This window comes from Amborella trichopoda, chromosome 9 (assembly GCF_054954075.1).
Source record: "Amborella trichopoda isolate Santa Cruz 75 chromosome 9, AtrichopodaSantaCruz75HAP2 v2.0, whole genome shotgun sequence".
Classification (NCBI taxonomy): domain Eukaryota; kingdom Viridiplantae; phylum Streptophyta; class Magnoliopsida; order Amborellales; family Amborellaceae; genus Amborella; species Amborella trichopoda.
This window is the reverse complement of record NC_142344.1, coordinates 50,798,950-50,818,138: the sequence shown is the minus strand read 5'-3', so window position 1 is coordinate 50,818,138 and position 19,189 is coordinate 50,798,950. Positions and strand designations below refer to the sequence as shown.

The 19,189-nt window shown below is 32.1% G+C and overlaps 1 non-coding gene across 1 annotated transcript; it reads right to left on the bottom strand.

The window, feature by feature from the left end:
• Positions 1-10,929: 10,929 nt before the first annotated feature.
• LOC18424709 (dirigent protein 1) lies at positions 10,930-11,508 on the bottom strand. Its single transcript, XR_016041398.1, has one exon. It is a non-coding gene; the product is annotated as a dirigent protein 1 (transcript).
• Positions 11,509-19,189: the final 7,681 nt, after the last annotated feature.

Genomic DNA, 19,189 nt, shown 5'->3' with positions numbered 1-19,189 from the left:
GCACTCTAATTAAGTCATTTAATTAGAGGAATATGATGATGAGACTCATTGAATATGGCACGCTAATTTGAAAACATAATATGCTAATATTTATAAATTAATTGACACACTTCATTAATAATATTAAACCAATTGACATGCTCATTCATTCATTTTTAGAACATGATTAAAAAAACTAAAACCCTTTATAAATTTTTATATTACGACATTAACAAAAATTTACCCTGAAATTAGAAAATAAGGATATTAAAATAAAAAATAAAAAAATGGCATGTTCACTTCACTCCTTTATGCAAAATATGAGACTGCAAAATGGGCATATAAACCAAACAGCGTATCTATTAAATTTCTGAATAGTGTTGTTGTAGAGTGTAAGGCGACGTTGTAAGGTTTTGTTGTAGGGGGTAGGGGGACGCGTGGAGTGCGAGGTTATATTTTGTAGATGGAGGGGACGCGTGGCTTTTCATAAGTATAATGACAATCTAGGAGCGAGTGTAACTCAAGTTCGCATCGGTACATACCGATTTACTGTAGCATGTCACTGAGAATCGGCGATGCAATTTTTCTTTTAATACATCCGATTTCCGATATTGATTCATTGGAGCATGTCATTGAGAATCGGCGATGCAATTTTTCTTCTAATACATCCGATTTCCAATATTGATTCATTGTAGCATGTCACTGAGAATCGGCGATGCAATTTTTTTTTGAACACATTCGATTTCCGATATTGTGCAGAAACGTGCCAATTCTCACATAGATCGCGGGCGATTCCGAGCCGACTCTTTGACTTTTAAACCACTGCCTACAAAACAATACCTCCCATGATGGGACCACCCCTGGTTATAACATTGTATGGAGCACAAACAATACCTCCCGTGATGGAAGGGTCCCATCATGTATGACACAAAGAGCTTTGATGAAAACCGGTTAAAATCTTGAGATCCATTAAACAAATGTACAAAATTTGTGTTTTCAAGATCCAGGTTTTTAGCGGACTAAACTAGTTTGGATTCCAGACTGGTCCAATCATGTTTAACATAATATGCAGCACAAACAATACCTTCCATCATGTCTGCCACAAAGAGCTTTGATGAAAACCGGTTAAAATCCTGAGATCCTTTAAAAAATTTACAAAATTTACGAGTGCTTTCACTATCCAGGTTCTCAGCGGACTAAGCCAGTTTGGGGTCCGGTCGGATACAATTATGTTTAACATTGTATGCGGCACAAACAATACCTTCCATCATGTATGACACAAAGAGATTTGATTCAAATTGAAAAGGAGAAACAACACAAGGAAATTTTATTCATTAAGTTTACATCAGTCATAGAATCATATTCTAAAACGATTCATGCATGCCATTTCCTCTGTGGTGGAAAACAGTTACCTTGCATAACTCTATACCATTCAGAGTTGCTGGATCGATAGAGTGGGTTGATTTAAGAACATAGCCACGAGCCAAGCGGAAGACTCCTGTACCTCCGACAATCGACAACTCCCTCACCGTATGCAGAAGTGGATTCCTCCCCACCACATTGAGACTGCTACCGTTGAACTTGCCGCCTGTGAATACTATAGCGTGGGACTCGAACAAAGTGATTTCACTTTGGGATGTGAAATGATACAGGCCCTGAGCCTGACCAACAAGCTTGGATGTGAGCTCCGGTCCTTTGGTCAAGGGGTCGTCAATAACGACAACCTCGCCAAAGCGATTGGGCGAGTCGCGTGTCGTCTTGGCTTCAGAGACAGGCACTGCCGTAGGCTTTTCTGCGACAAGGAGATCGTGTAAGTAGAATTGGATGCGGCTCACTTTTGGTCCACCTAAGTCAAGGCCTAGCTGTGCTTGGCCAATGGGCATAGAGGAGAAGAAGAGCAACAATGAGGCCATGACAGTGGCTAACGCTGCGGTTCCTCTCATCTTTGATTCAAGGAGATTCTTGATGAGGGTACTTTCTTTTATACTGAAAACTCCTTGCTAATATTTGGGATATGCAAATCATATTTTGTTATTTTATTCAGAATGCAAGTGCTCTGCATGTGATTCGAGTTCAATCTATAATAATCAAACCTCTAATCATGTCAGAGAGTGATGGGTTCCCAATATTATTTGTATTGTTTTTTTTTTTCCCGACATCCATAGATTAAACTAGACCCACCTTTCCCATGTTTCTTCTTATTGTTATTCTTCAGCATCTCCCATACTACAAGTCCATATATGCAATTCAAAATTTCATTTTTTAGTCCATTGGAGACATCCCCTGCCTAGTAGGGAGTGGATTAATTTGGATTGAAAATTTAATATGAAACTTTAGACATAGAATTTACATGAAAAAATTCTTTCATGCGGTAAGTGTAGAAATATTTTCATACCAATTGATCTTAGTACATCTTTTCACATCAGTTGGCAATTAGTTGAAGTTTGACAAGTACTTTTGAAGTTTGAGTTTGGTCAATGGAAAAAATACAACCATTTAATTTCACATTTAATGGTAGAGGTTAATTGTGCCTGCCTTGTACCAAAGATAAATGTTTTCATTGTATAGTTTTTCTATCTAAAATTATTTTTAGTGGATTTTTGTTTTTATTTGAATATTTTTATAGCATCTTTGATCTATCTTATGAACAACTTTGAAAGAAATAGTTTTATGTAAAACCCTATATTTGATTGCTGCTCAAATATACGATCAAGAGTTAAGATGGGATATTGTCATGGTACATTAAATTTTTTTTTGGCACCATGGTCATTTTTATTTTTAAGGTTGATCTAAGGAATGAATCAAAGTAATGCGAAGATTATTTGATCAAAAGAATATCATATGTTTTTGGACGGTGGATCAGGGGTTCATGGTGGTACGTTGGTCTCATAGGGCCACTAAATAGTTCTCTTATAAATTAATTTGTAATTTATCTAAATACCAGTAGATATGAAGTATTTAATATTTTGCTCATTTGCAACTATTTGAACTCAAGTTGAAGTATTTAATATTTTGCCCGTGCGCAACTATTTTAACTCAAGACGAGGTGTTTTTTTTTTAATGAGTATTCTGAAACTAAATATGTAAATATAGGTATAGTGTTGAAATATTCAATTCTCACATATAATTTGATATTTTTCCGCACGATCTTCGAGATGGACACAAACATGGACCCTTTTGGCACTTTCGATGATTTCAAAGCTATCAAGTCACAATTTCTTTCTTTGACCATTAACTATTAAGTTATGGAAAAATATAAAGGAAAAGTTTATATAGGGCCCAGGCTCTAAACAATCAAATTTGACCTACAAGAGGTTGTTTTGATGCCCAAATATCTTCAAATTGATCATCTTGACATAAAGAAGCATGGACATGAGAAAAAAAAATGGATTTCAAGTTTTGAAAGTAGTGTATTTTGTAATGCATTTTTAGACCGTCAATTTTAAAGATTTTGAAGTTTTCATAGATCTATCCATCTACGCTGTTTTGAAGCTTTAAACTTTATAAATAAAGATGAAAATAAATTTTAAGGCTATTACAAATATTTTTAGTATTGAAACCACATTTCTCGATACTATTTGAAGCTAGGCTCTAATTTTAGTGTTTAGAGCCTACGTTCTATACAAACCGTACCCAAAGTATAATATGATCCAAGATATGCTCATATTATAGGTTACCTTGAGTAAGTTATTAAAAGAATATGTTATCAAAGGAAAAGAAGGGAAACGTTATATAGAGCTGAGGATCTAAACAATCAAATTAGGGTCTACCTAAAAAATTTCATTAGAAGAGGTTGTTTTGATGTCTAAATATCTTCAAATATATCATCTCGACCTCAAGATGCATGGGCATGAGAAAAAAATGGATTTCAAGTTTTGATAATAGTGACCTTATAATGGATATTTGGACAATCAATTTTCAAGATTTTTATAGATCTGCTTGATCTATACTGTTTTTGAAGCTTTAAATTTTATAATTTAAGATGAAAATATATTTTTACGCTATCACAAATATTTTCAATGTTGAAACCACAATTCTCGATACTATTTAAAGGTGGACTCTACTTTGATTGTTTAGAGCCTCAGCTCTATGCAAACCGCATCCTATGTTATTTTGTTCCTTATCTTCTTATAGCATTTTTTCCCTTTGAATGTTAGATTTTTTTTTAAGTATATTTTGTTGATTCCCTCATCCAATTTCCGATGCGCTTTTAATGTAAAGCTTTGGCCATGATCTTTTAATGTAAAGCTGATGATATTTTATATCTTTGAGCACTAGAGTATGGGCAGGGCCATGCAAGTTGAAACAAACTTTATTTTCTTTTCTACCTATCTATAATACAATGCAAGTTTATACTAATTTTATCTTCTTATCTTGCTACCATTAATTTATTGCATCGATATGTACGACGGCTTTTACGATATTTATATTTTATTATATATTTATAAGACCTTTGTATAGTGCTTCACGTGAGAATTTATTGCAGTATATTATTTAATCATATACCTTATAATAAACATAGTAGTGTGGGATTATTTTGTTCTTTATCTTCTAATACCTTTTTTTTTCTCCTTTTTTTAGTTTTTTCCTTTGAATGGTAATTTTTTTTAATATATCTCGTTGACATAGATCCCATTGCCCATCTTCTTCTAAGCTTCTTTTATATATATATATATATATATATATATATATATATATATATATATATATATATATATATATATATATATATATATATATATATATATATATATATATATATATATATATATATATGTTTTAGCACAAGAGTATGGGGAGGGCGATGCAAATTCAGGCTAACTTTATCTTCTTATCTATCAATGGTGTGGTTTGTATAATGTTGCAACTTTAAACAATCCAATTAAGGCGCATCTCAAAATTTTATCATAACATGTAATTATGGTGTAAAAAATTCTTAGGATTATTTAAAAATCTATTTTCAACTCCAAATATACTTAAAAAATGGTTAAAATCAAGTAGATCAATAAACATATTTGAAAATGGAAGGTCTAGATAATATGTTGCAAGATGCACTATTTCAAAGATTCAAAATCTATTTGTTTTGTTCTTTTTTTTTTTTTTTTTTTTTTTTTTTTTTTTTTTTTTTCTTTTTCATATTCATAGATCTCGATGTTGAGATGATAAATAACATTAAGCCAACCTTTTTCCGATGGATTTTTGAAATACATCTATAATTCTACATTTTAAAGTTCCAACCTTATAGAAACTTTTTCCATCTATAATAAACTCATCGATGTGAACTATGGCATCTATGATATTTGTATTTTATTATATAATAATAATATTTATCGACCTTTGTATATTGCTTTATGTGACCTCACGTGAGCATTTATTGCAATATATTATTTAATTATATATACTATCGTAACCATAGTAAAGTGTGGGAGGAGTGGGGAACAATTTAAGTACTTTTTATTGTCAAAACAAAAAATATAGTAATGTGTGGGAGGAATATTTTTGTGAGCCTCACGTGAGCATTTGTTGCTATAATTTTGTATATATATATATATATATATATATATATATATATATATATATATATAAAAGGAATGATTTTATGCATCGGTTGTATTGTAGTATAACGCAATCAATTTCAAAAACCATGTTAAAGACATTTGTTTGACACGAAGTTTTAAATGTACACTCTTTTCAGTCCGAAGAACAACCACAAAAAAGAAAATTTTGAAAAAATGCTCTAGAAAGTTTTCATTCTAGTCCAATTAATGTTAGCCGTCCATTTTATTCCCAACATTTTTATAGGCCTCAGAAAGATTTTTTTATTCCCAACATTTTTATATAGTGTTATCATCATTAGATTAATAATGCAAAAAAATAAAAGGTGATTTTGAACATGTTAAGGCCTAGATCTTGAAATTCACCAAATACATGATTGAGATTCATTGTTGGATGGGTACTAATTTTGACCATATCTAGGGTGAAAATTGAAATTTTTTTTCTTAAGATTTATTATGAGGATGAAGAGAATGTGTGTGCAAAATTTGGGATCATACAAACGCTAAAAATACGGTGTTCTATAAATGTGGTTGCATTATACTACTATACAACTATTGCATTATATTATTTCCCTATATATTTCATGTAAAATATTTTTTTAATATTTTTTGAAGATTCACCTATTTTTGATATACAGATGCTCTAAATTTCAAGTGATTTTCATTTGTAGAAAAACAATTAAAATTCAAACACTACTGGACATCCGTGATCATCGATTGACCCAGATTCAATCTGTTTTGCCTGTGAGTTAGTGGGCTTACCCTAGTATCTTCCATAGATATATATATGCTAGAGACATTTGCTTGACACTAATTTTTAAGAGCAATGATCCAATGCAACGGTTGTATTATAGTATAATGAACTACACTTCTAGAAAACCATGTGTGTGATAATTGTATGACTCAAAATTTTGCACACACACTCTCTTCATCTCAATAATCAATTCCCCCCCCCCCCCAAAAAAAATTCAATTTGAACCCTAGATATGGTCAAATTGAGTCCCCTCCAAAAACAAACCTAGACCGTTCATTTTGTGAATTTCAAGATCTTAGCCTTTATAAACTCAAAATCATTTTTTTATTTTTTAACATTGTTTATCTAATGATAATAAATCCATCCAAAAAAATTGGAACTGAAAAAATCTTTCTAAGGCCTAGATTTAAGCATCTCACAAAAAAGAACGGCCTATGTTAATTGGGCTAAAAAAATAATTTCTAGGCTGTGTTTTCAATTTTTTCTTTGCTTTTTTATTGTTCATTATAGGCATTGTTTTAAATTGGCATTGTGTTTCTAGGCTGTGTTTTTTCAATTTTTTTTTTTTCTTTTTCCAAAATAATAGGCATTGTTTTAAATTGGATTGTGTTTCTTGTCAGCAACATATATAGTTATAAGAGTTAATCACCTAGGGACCCTATATAAGTAGGGAAAATACAATATGCTCCTCTTATATGGAAATATTAAAACTAGGGTTGCTCAACCCGACTTTGTTTTTTGACAAAATTACCTCTCGGTATGAGGTTGCCATCCTTGGACCGCGTTTTAAATTTTTTTATTTTCATTGGTAGGGCAATGCCTGAAGATTTTGGGGCACTTCCCAGGCGATCCGAGGTTCAAATTCTATTGTGGTTCGATCTCTTAACCTCTTGTGGAAAGGTAATGCATATAAAAATCTAGTTGCTACAAAATTTAATTTAATTATTGTTAATTTCATTTTTAGATATGTAGGTAGACCTTTATTTTTTTTAATTTGGGGTTAATTGTTAGAAATATGTTTAGTATGGGGTTTTGGTTTAGTTGATAAAATTCATCTTCTTAAATTGAGTCTGTTTATTTTTATTTTTGGCAAGACAATAAATAAAATTTAAAGTTTGATAAGTCGTTTTTTTATTTTTTATAGTCCATTTAAGCAAATCTTTGAAGCAAATCTTTAGGTGACCTTTTAGAGGTTTTGCTTCTTAATATTAAGGTGGGTTAATGGTTATCTATTTAATCTTTATGTGACCTTTTAGAGGTTTTGCTTCTTAATATTAAGGTGGGTTGATGGTTATCTAGTTAGTTGGAGGGTTTTTATTAGAAGGGGTTTTATCTTTTGGGCAAGCTTTCTATGCTTCCCCTACTGCATAGAACTTATATCCTTCTCCTTATCCAACCATTCATTCTGAATGGACGGTTAAGATGGCCTCAATATATAAAAACATTTCCAAAAAATAGCCTTGAAAGATTTAAGTGGTATTTTGGTCATTATATTTTATAAAAAAATTCTTTTTGATATTTTTTTAGGTTTTTTTGTTCTTTGCCATAATGCCCATTCTGGGAGCAAAGCCAGTGGAGGTAATGAGCTTCTCCCCCTCTGCCATAGTCATGAGTGTGAAGCAACAAGCAAAGCACTCTTCAACCAAGCGCTTAGCTCTAAAAGTAAACCCAAAATACGCTAAGCAGCTCACTTGATCAAAAAGGGACGGTTGGATTGTAGGGAAAGCATATATTTTCTATCTGCACAAGTAAACCCTAAATACTCTAAGTAGCTCACTTGATGAAAATTGGATGGTTGGATTATAGGAGAAGCATAGATTTTTTAGAGAGATATAGAAACCTTTCTCTTACGTGGATGGAAAGAATCTAGAGATAGATTTTAGAGATATATCAGGGGTTATCCCTTGAGAGTGATGATGCTTTTTTTTTATTGGACTAAGGAATTTCTTTTTAGTAGGTGGTTAAATTTCTATTGAATGAAAGAAATGAAGTTTTTTTGTGGGGAGAGAGAGAGGCCCTTCACTGCGTCAAAAGGGACCATGGCAACTAACTACGACGACCCGTCAAAACAACTGTTAGATTTCAGTATGTCATGTTTCAGAAAGTCAGCTTTATGAGGATGGTCTTTAAGAAACGTATATTTTTAGTGTTTGGGGGGTGTGCAGAGTTAATGGGCACATGCATTTTTAAATTGAAGGAGAAACGGAAAAAGGAAAGAAACATCCATGTACAAGAGTATCAATTCCATTAGTAACCTTTACGACCCGTCAAAACAACTGTCAGATTTCAGTATGTCATATTTCAGAAAGTGAGCTTTATGAGGATTGTCTTTAAGAAACGTACATTTAGTAGTTGGGGAGGTTGCAGAGTTAAAGGGCCATGCATTTTTAAATTGAAGGAGAAAAGGTAAAAGAAAAAGAAACATCTATGTACAAGAGTTTCAATTCCATTAGTAACCTTTAACAACAACTTTATGCACAAAGGAAAGTGCACCAGTCATTATAATTGCTTTTATATAATCTTTATCGCTTTGTACTAAGAAAATGGGTACTTATTAGTGCACTATATAACATGTATGTCTGCACCTATTTTTTAAAATCCGGATTGGATAGGAAACTAGACAGTTTTCTAGTCTAGTTCAATCAGCGGTCCAACCAGTTCTCAAATTGGTTGGATGTACACCGGTTAAAATCGTGAGATCTATTAAAAAAATTGACAAAATTTAAATGTGTTCTCATGATCCAGGTTTATAGCGGACTACACTAGTATGGGGTCCAGATCCAATTATGTTATAAGGTTTAGAAAATGGATCGGTGCCCTGGATCGAGCACCCTAAAAACCCATCCAGATCGTGGAATCGACGATCCGGATCGGGAATCGATCGACTTGGTTGGATTAAGGCTTAAAAAGATTATTAAAACTCATTATAAATATTGTTTTTAAGAATCTAATAAGAAATGGGGGTACCCCATTAAGAACTTTCATTTTTTTGCATCAATATGCTAATATTGAGATTTTTTTCCTGTACGAACTATTGTTAACCATTATTATTAATTATAATATAGTAAACATGATTAAAAAAATATCAGAAAATGTTTTCATATCATATGATTAAAAATTTCCAATAAATTCTAGCATAATGATATTAAAAAAATAAAAAAAACTTTATCCAAAAAAATGAAGATAGAGATCAAAATTCAAAAAATAAAAAAATACCTATCTACAACATGCACAATAGTTACAAAAATATAAAAATGAAAATACATATGAAAATAAAATATACTGGAAAAACCATTTTAATAATGAATAGCAAAAACTTTTATACGAAAGTTTTTAAATTTGGCACTCTAATTAAGTCATTTAATTAGAGGAATATGTTGATGAGGCTCATTGAATATGACACGCTAATTTGAAAACATGAGATGCTAATATTTATAAAATTGACACACTTCATTAATAATATTAAACCAATTGACATGCTCATTCATTCATTTTTTAGAACATGATTAAAAAAACTAAAACCCTTTATAAATTTTTATATTATGACACTAACAAAAATTTACCCTGAAATTAGAAAATAAGGATATTAAAAAAAAAAAAAAAAAAAAAAAGTGGCATGTTCACTTCACTCCTTTATGCAAAATATGAGACTGCAAAATGGGCATATAAACCAAACAGCGTATTAAATAAGCAGCGTATTAAATTTCTGAATAGTGTTGTTGTAGAGTGTAAGGCGACGTTGTAAGGTTTTGTTGTAGAGGGTAGGGGGACGCGTGGAGTGCGAGGTTATATTTTGTAGATGGAGGGGACGCGTGGCTTTGCATTAGTATAATGACAGTCTAGGACATCCATTAGAGCGAGTGTAACTCAAGTTCGCATCGGTACATACCGATTCACTGTAGCATGTCACTGAGAATCGGCGATGCAATTTTTCTTTTAATACATCTGATTTCCGATATTGATTCATTGTGGCATGGCACTGAGAATCGGCGATGCAATTTTTTTTTTAATACATCCGATTTTTGATATTGTGCAGAAACGTGCCAATTCTCATATAAATCGTGGGCGATTCCGAACCGACTCTGTGACTTTTAAACCACCGTCTACAAAACAATACCTCCCATAATGGGACCACCCCTGGTTATAACATTGTATGAAGCACAAACAATACCTCCCACGATGGAAGGGTCCCATCATGTACGACACAAAGAGCTTTGATGAAAACCGGTTAAAATCTTGAGATCCATTAAACAAATGTACAAAATTTGTGTTTTCAAGATCCAGGTTTTTAGCGGACTAAACTAGTTTGGGTTCCAGACTGATCCAATCATGTTTAACATTGTATGCAGTACAAACAATACATTCCATCATGTCTGCCACAAAGAGCTTTGATGAAAACCGGTTAAAATCTTGAGATCCTTTAAAAAATTTACAAAATTTATGAGTGTTTTCACTATCCAGGTTCTCAGCGGACTAAGCCAGTTTGGGGTCCGGTCGGATACAATTATGTTTAACATTGTATGCAGCACAAACAATACCTTCCATCATGTATGACACAAAGAGATTTGATTCAAATTGAAAAGGAGAAACAGCACAAGGAAATTTTATTCATTAAGTTTACATAAGTCATAGAATCATATTCTAAAGCGATTCATGCATGCCATTTCCTCTGTGGTGGAAAACAGTTACGTTGCAGAACTCTATACCATTCAGAGTTGCTGGATCGATAGAGTGGGTTGATTTAAGGACATAGCCACGAGCCAAGCGGAAGACACCTGTACCTCCGACAATCGACAACTCCCTCACCGTATGCAGAAGTGGATTCCTCCCCACCACATTGAGACTGCTTCCATTGAACTTGCCGCCTGTGAATACTATAGCGTGGGATTCGAACAAAGTGATCTCACTTTGGGATGTGAAATGATACAGGCCTTGAGCCTGACCAACAAGCTTGGATGTGAGCTCCGGTCCTTTGGTCAAGGGGTCGTCAATAACGACAACCTCGCCAAAGCGACTGGGCGAGTCGCGTGTCGTCTTGGCTTCAGAAACAGGCACTGCCGTAGGCTTTTCTGCGACAAGGAGATCGTGTAAGTAGAATTGGATGCGGCTCACTTTTGGTCCACCTAAGTCAAGGCCTAGCTGTGCTTGGCCAATGGGCATAGAGGAGAAGAAGAGCACCAATGAGGCCATGACAGTGGCTAACGCTGCGGTTCCTCTCATCTTTGATTCAATGAGATTCTTGATGAGGGTACTTTCTTTTATACTGAAAACTCCTTGCTAATATTTGGGATATGCAAATCATATTTTGTTATTTTATTCAGAATGCAAGTGCTCTGCATGTGATTCGAGTTCAATCTATAATAATCAAACCTCTAATCATGTCAGAGAGTGATGGGTTCCCAATATTATTTGTATTGTTATTTATTTTGCCCGACATCCATAGATTAAACTAGACCCACCTTTCCCTTGTTTCTTCTTATTGTTATTCTTCAGCATCTCCTATACTACAAGTCCATATATGCAATTCAAAATTTCCTTTTTTAGTCCATTGGAGACGTCCCCTGCCTAGTAGGGAGTGGACCAATTTGGATTGAAAATTTAATATGAAACTTTAGACATAGAATTTACATGAAAAAATTCTTTCATGCGGTAAGTGTAGAAATATTTTCATACCAATTGATCTTAGTGCATCTTTTCACATCAGTTGGCAATTAGTTGAAGTTTGACAAGTACTTTTGAAGTTTGAGTTTGGTCAATGGAAAAAATACAACCATCTAATTTCACTTTTAATGGTCAAGGTTAATTGTGCCTGCCTTGTACCAAAGATAAATGTTTTCATTGTATAGTTTTTCTATCTAAAATTATTTTTAGTGGATTTTTGTTTTTATTTGAATATTTTTATAGCATCTTTGATCTATCTTATGAACAACTTTGAAAGAAATAGTTTTATGTAAAACCCTATATTTGATTGCTGCTCAAATATACGATCAAGAGTTAAGATGGGATATTGTTATGGTACATTAAATTTTTTTTGTCACCATGGTCATTTTTATTTTTAAGGTTGATCTAAGGAATGAATCAAAGTAATGCGAAGATTATTTGATCAAAAGAATATCATATGTTTTTGGACGGTGGATCAGGGGTTCATGGTGGTACGTTGGTCTTGATGGGCCACTAAATAGTTCTCTTATAAATTAATTGGCAACTGATCTAAATGCCAGTAGATATGAAGTATTTAATATTTTGCTCATTTGCAACTATTTGAACTCAGGTTGAAGTATTTAATATTTTGCCAGTTTGCAACTATTTTAACACAAGACGAGGTGTTTTTTTTTTAATGAGTATTTTGAAACTAAATCTGTAAATATAGGTAGAGTGTTGAAATATTCAATTCTCACATATAATTTTTTATTTTTCCGCACGATCTTCGAGATGGACACAAACATGGACCCTTTTGGCACTTCCGATGATTTCAAAGCTATCAAGTCGCAATTTCTTTCTTTGACCATTACCTATTAAGTTATGGAAAAGTATATAGGAAAAGTTTGTATAGAGCCGAGGCTCTAAACAATCAAATTTGAACTACAAGAGGTTGTTTTGATGCCCAAATATCTTCAAATTGATCATCTTGACATAAAGATGCATGGACATGAGAAAAAAAAATGGATTTCAAGTTTTGAAAATAATGTATTTTGTAATGCATTTTTGGACCGTCAATTTTCAAGATTTTCAAGTTTTCATAGATCTATCGATTTACGCTGTTTTGAAGCTTTAAACTTTATAAATAAAGATGAAAATAAAATTTAAGGCTATTACAAATATTTTTAGTAATGAAACCACATTTCTCGATACTATTTGAAGGTAGGCTCTAATTTGATTGTTTAGAGCCTAGGCTCTATACAAACCGCACCCAAAGTATAATATGATCCAAGATATGCTCATATTATAGGTTACCTTGAGTAAGTTATTAAAAGAATATGTTATCAAAGGAAAAGAAGGGAAAAGTTATATAGAGCTGAGGATCTAAACAATCAAATTAGGGTCTACCTAAAAAAATTTATTAGAAGAGGTTGTTTTGATGTCTAAATATCTTCAAATAGATCATCTTGACCTCAAGATGCATGGACATGAGAAAAAAATGGATTTCAAGTTTTGATAATAGTGACCTTATAATGGATATTTGGACCATCAATTTTCAAGATTTTTATAGATCTGCTTGATCTATACTGTTTTTGAGCTTTAAATTTTATAATTTAAGATGAAAGTATATTTTTACGCTATCACAAATATTTTCAATGTTGAAACCACAATTCTCGACACTATTTAAAGTAATGCGAAGATTATTTGATCAAAAGAATATCATATGTTTTTGGACGGTGGATCAGGGGTTCATGGTGGTACGTTGGTCTTGTAGGGCCACTAAATAGTTCTCATATAAATTAATTGGCAATTTATCTAAATACCAGTAGATATGAAGTATTTAATATTTTGCTCATTTGCAACTATTTGAACTCAAGTTGAAGTTTTTAATATTTTGCCCGTTTGCAACTATTTTAACTCAAGACGAGGTGTTTTTTTTTTAATGAGTATTTTGAAACTATATCTGTAAATATAGGTAGAGTGTTGAAATATTCAATTCTCACATATAATTTGATATTTTTCCGCACGATCTTCGAGATGGACGCAAACATGGACCCTTTTGGCACTTTCGACGATTTCAAAGCTATCAAGTCACAATTTTTTTCTTTGACCATTAACTATTAAGTTATGGAATGGAAAAGTTTATATAGAGCTGAGGCTCTAAACAATCAAATTTGAACTACAGGAGGTTGTTTTGATGCTCAAATATCCTTAAATTGATCATCTTGACATAAAGATGCATGGACATGAGAAAAAAAAATGGATTTCAAGTTTTGAAAATAGTGTATTTTGTAATGCATTTTTGGACCGTCAATTTTCAAGATTTCCAAGTTTTCATATATCTATCGATCTACGCTGTTTTGAAGCTTTAAACTTTATAAATAAAGATGAAAATAAATTTTAAGGCTATTACAAATATTTTTAGTCTTGAAACCACATTTCTCGATACTATTTGAAGGTAGGCTCTAATTTGATTGTTTAGAGCCGAGGCTCTATACAAACCGCATCCAAAGTATAATATGATCCAAGATATGCTCATGTTATAGGTTACCTTGAGTAAGTTATTAAAAGAATATGCTATCAAAGGAAAAGAAGGGAAAAGTTATATAGAGCTGAGGATCTAAACAATCAAATTAGTGTCTACCTAAAAAATTTCATTAGAAGAGGTTGTTTTGATGTCTAAATATCTTCAAATAGATCATCTCGACCTCAAGATGCATGGACATGAGAAAAAAATGGATTTCAAGTTTTGATAATAGTGACCTTATAATGGATATTTGGACCATCAATTTTCAAGATTTTCATAGATTTGCTTGATCTATACTGTTTTTGAAGCTTTAAATTTTATAATTTAAGATGAAAATATATTTTTACGCTATCACAAATATTTTCCATGTTGAAACCACAATTCTCGATACTATTTAAAGTAATGCGAAGATTATTTGATCAAAAGAATATCATATGTTTTTGGACGGTGGATCAGGGGTTCATGGTGGTACGTTGGTCTTGTAGTGCCACTAAATAGTTCTCATATAAATTAATGGCAATTTATCTAAATACCAGTAGATATGAAGTATTTAATATTTTGCTCATTTGCAACTATTTGAACTCAAGTTGAAGTATTTAATATTTTTCCCGTTTTTAACTATTTTAACTCAAGACGAGGTGTTTTTTTTTTAATGAGTATTTTGAAACTAAATCTGTAAATATAGGTAGAGTGTTGAAATATTCAATTCTCACATGTAATTTGATATTTTTCCGCACGACCTTCGAGATGGACACAAACATGGACCCTTTTGGCACTTCCGATGATTTCAAAGCTATCAAGTCACAATTTCTTTCTTTGACCATTACCTATTAAGTTATGGAAAAGTATAAAGGAAAAGTTTGTATAGAGCCAAGGCTCTAAACAATCAAATTTGAATTACAAGAGGTTGTTTTGATGCTCAAATATCTTCAAATTGATCATCTTGACATAAAGATGCATGGACATGAGAAAAAAAAATGGATTTCAAGTTTTGAAAATAATGTATTTTGTAATGCATTTTTGGACCGTCAATTTTCAAGATTTTCAAGTTTTCATAGATCTATCGATCTACGCTGTTTTGAAGCTTTAAACTTTATAAATAAAGATAAAAATAAATTTTAAGGCTATTACAAATATTTTTAGTAATGAAACCACATTTCTCGATACTATTTGAAGGTAGGCTCTAATTTGATTGTTTAGAGCCTAGGCTCTATACAAACCGCACCCAAAGTATAATATGATCCAAGATATGCTCATATTATAGGTTACCTTGAGTAAGTTATTAAAAGAATATGTTATCAAAGGAAAAGAAGGGAAAAGTTATATAGAGCTGAGGATCTAAACAATCAAATTAGGGTCTACCTAAAAAAATTTATTAGAAGAGGTTGTTTTGATGTCTAAATATCTTCAAATAGATCATCTTGACCTCAAGATGCATGGACATGAGAAAAAAATGGATTTCAAGTTTTGATAATAGTGACCTTATAATGGATATTTGGACCATCAATTTTCAAGATTTTTATAGATCTGCTTGATCTATACTGTTTTTGAGCTTTAAATTTTATAATTTAAGATGAAAGTATATTTTTACGCTATCACAAATATTTTCAATGTTGAAACCACAATTCTCGACACTATTTAAAGTAATGCGAAGATTATTTGATCAAAAGAATATCATATGTTTTTGGACGGTGGATCAGGGGTTCATGGTGGTACGTTGGTCTTGTAGGGCCACTAAATAGTTCTCATATAAATTAATTGGCAATTTATCTAAATACCAGTAGATATGAAGTATTTAATATTTTGCTCATTTGCAACTATTTGAACTCAAGTTGAAGTTTTTAATATTTTGCCCGTTTGCAACTATTTTAACTCAAGACGAGGTGTTTTTTTTTTAATGAGTATTTTGAAAATATATCTGTAAATATAGGTAGAGTGTTGAAATATTCAATTCTCACATATAATTTGATATTTTTCCGCACGATCTTCGAGATGGACGCAAACATGGACCCTTTTGGCACTTTCGACGATTTCAAAGCTATCAAGTCACAATTTTTTTCTTTGACCATTAACTATTAAGTTATGGAATGGAAAAGTTTATATAAAGCTGAGGCTCTAAACAATCAAATTTGAACTACAGGAGGTTGTTTTGATGCTCAAATATCCTCAAATTGATCATCTTGACATAAAGATGCATGGACATGAGAAAAAAAAATGGATTTCAAGTTTTGAAAATAGTGTATTTTGTAATGCATTTTTGGACCGTCAATTTTCAAGATTTCCAAGTTTTCATATATCTATCGATCTACGCTGTTTTGAAGCTTTAAACTTTATAAATAAAGATGAAAATAAATTTTAAGGCTATTACAAATATTTTTAGTCTTGAACCCACATTTCTCGATACTATTTGAAGGTAGGCTCTAATTTGATTGTTTAGAGCCGAGGCTCTATACAAACCGCATCCAAAGTATAATATGATCCAAGATATGCTCATGTTATAGGTTACCTTGAGTAAGTTATTAAAAGAATATGCTATCAAAGGAAAAGAAGGGAAAAGTTATATAGAGCTGATGATCTAAACAATCAAATTAGTGTCTACCTAAAAAATTTCATTAGAAGAGGTTGTTTTGATGTCTAAATATCTTCAAATAGATCATCTCGACCTCAAGATGCATGGACATGAGAAAAAAATGGATTTCAAGTTTTGATAATAGTGACCTTATAATGGATATTTGGACCATCAATTTTCAAGATTTTCATAGATTTGCTTGATCTATACTGTTTTTGAAGCTTTAAATTTTATAATTTAAGATGAAAATATATTTTTACGCTATCACAAATATTTTCCATGTTGAAACCACAATTCTCGATACTATTTAAAGTAATGCGAAGATTATTTGATCAAAAGAATATCATATGTTTTTGGACGGTGGATCAGGGGTTCATGGTGGTACGTTGGTCTTGTAGTGCCACTAAATAGTTCTCATATAAATTAATTGGCAATTTATCTAAATACCAGTAGATATGAAGTATTTAATATTTTGCTCATTTGCAACTATTTGAACTCAAGTTGAAGTATTTAATATTTTTCCCGTTTTTAACTATTTTAACTCAAGACGAGGTGTTTTTTTTTTAATGAGTATTTTGAAACTAAATCTGTAAATATAGGTAGAGTGTTGAAATATTCAATTCTCACATGTAATTTGATATTTTTCCGCACGACCTTCGAGATGGACACAAACATGGACCCTTTTGGCACTTCCGATGATTTCAAAGCTATCAAGTCACAATTTCTTTCTTTGACCATTACCTATTAAGTTATGGAAAAGTATAAAGGAAAAGTTTGTATAGAGCCGAGGCTCTAAACAATCAAATTTGAATTACAAGAGGTTGTTTTGAAGCCCAAATATCTTCAAATTGATCATCTTGACATAAAGATGCATGGACATGAGAAAAAAAAATGGATTTCAAGTTTTGAAAATAATGTATTTTGTAATGCATTTTTGGACCGTCAATTTTCAAGATTTTCAAGTTTTCATAGATCTATCGATTTACGCTGTTTTGAAGCTTTAAACTTTATAAATAAAGATGAAAATAAATTTTAAGGCTATTACAAATATTTTTAGTATTGAAACCACATTTCTCGATACTATTTGAAGGTAGGCTCTAATTTGATTGTTTAGAGCCTAGGCTCTATACAAACCGCACCCAAAGTATAATATGATCCAAGATATGCTCATATTATAGGTTACCTTGAGTAAGTTATTAAAAGAATATGTTATCAAAGGAAAAGAAGGGAAAAGTTATATAGAGCTGAGGATCTAAACAATCAAATTAGGGTCTACCTAAAAAAATTCATTAGAAGAGGTTGTTTTGATGTCTAAATATCTTCAAATAGATCATCTCGACCTCAAGATGCATGGACATGAGAAAAAAATGGATTTCAAGTTTTGATAATAGTGACCTTATAATGGATATTTGGACCATCAATTTTCAAGATTTTTATAGATCTGCTTGATCTATACTGTTTTTGAAGCTTTAAATTTTATAATTTAAGATGAAAATATAGTTTTACGCTATCACAAATATTTTCAATGTTGAAACCACAATTCTCGACACTGTTTTTGGAGAGAAAGAGAGAGGGGGCGGTGGAGTGAGAAAATAAGTTTTGAGAAGGAGTGGATCGATAGAGAGAGGGGGCGGTAGGAACCATGTGTGCTCACCCTTTTCAATATTTTTTATATTTTTATATTTGTTAAGAGGTTTTAGTTTTCTTTTAAATATTTTAGCATATAATTTAATTTTTTTTACTTCAAACGATAAAAATTTGAAAAGAGTTTTCTCTTTAAAAAAATTGAGTTTGACCGGGCCAGCCCAAGACCAGCAAATTCCTATGGGTTGGGTCGGGCTTTTGCATGATATATTAAGACCTGCCCAGCCAGGCTTGCTGCCTACAGTTTTGGGTTTTTCTGGGGGCGATCTGGTCTGAACGTGGCCCGGCGGTGAGTACAGAAGGGCCCCACTGGAATCCTGAGGTGAAAAAAATTGATGGCAAGTACCATTTTTCAGCAAGAATGCTGAAAAAATTTATTTGGAAAAAGTTGAAGAATTTATGAAGTTATCCAATGGATGTTGGCATGATGAACAAGTGATTTTGATATTAAGGTGGAGATTGTTGGATTTGGTGATATCCAAAATCACCTATGTAAGAAAGCCCATAGTAAATGGGATTGA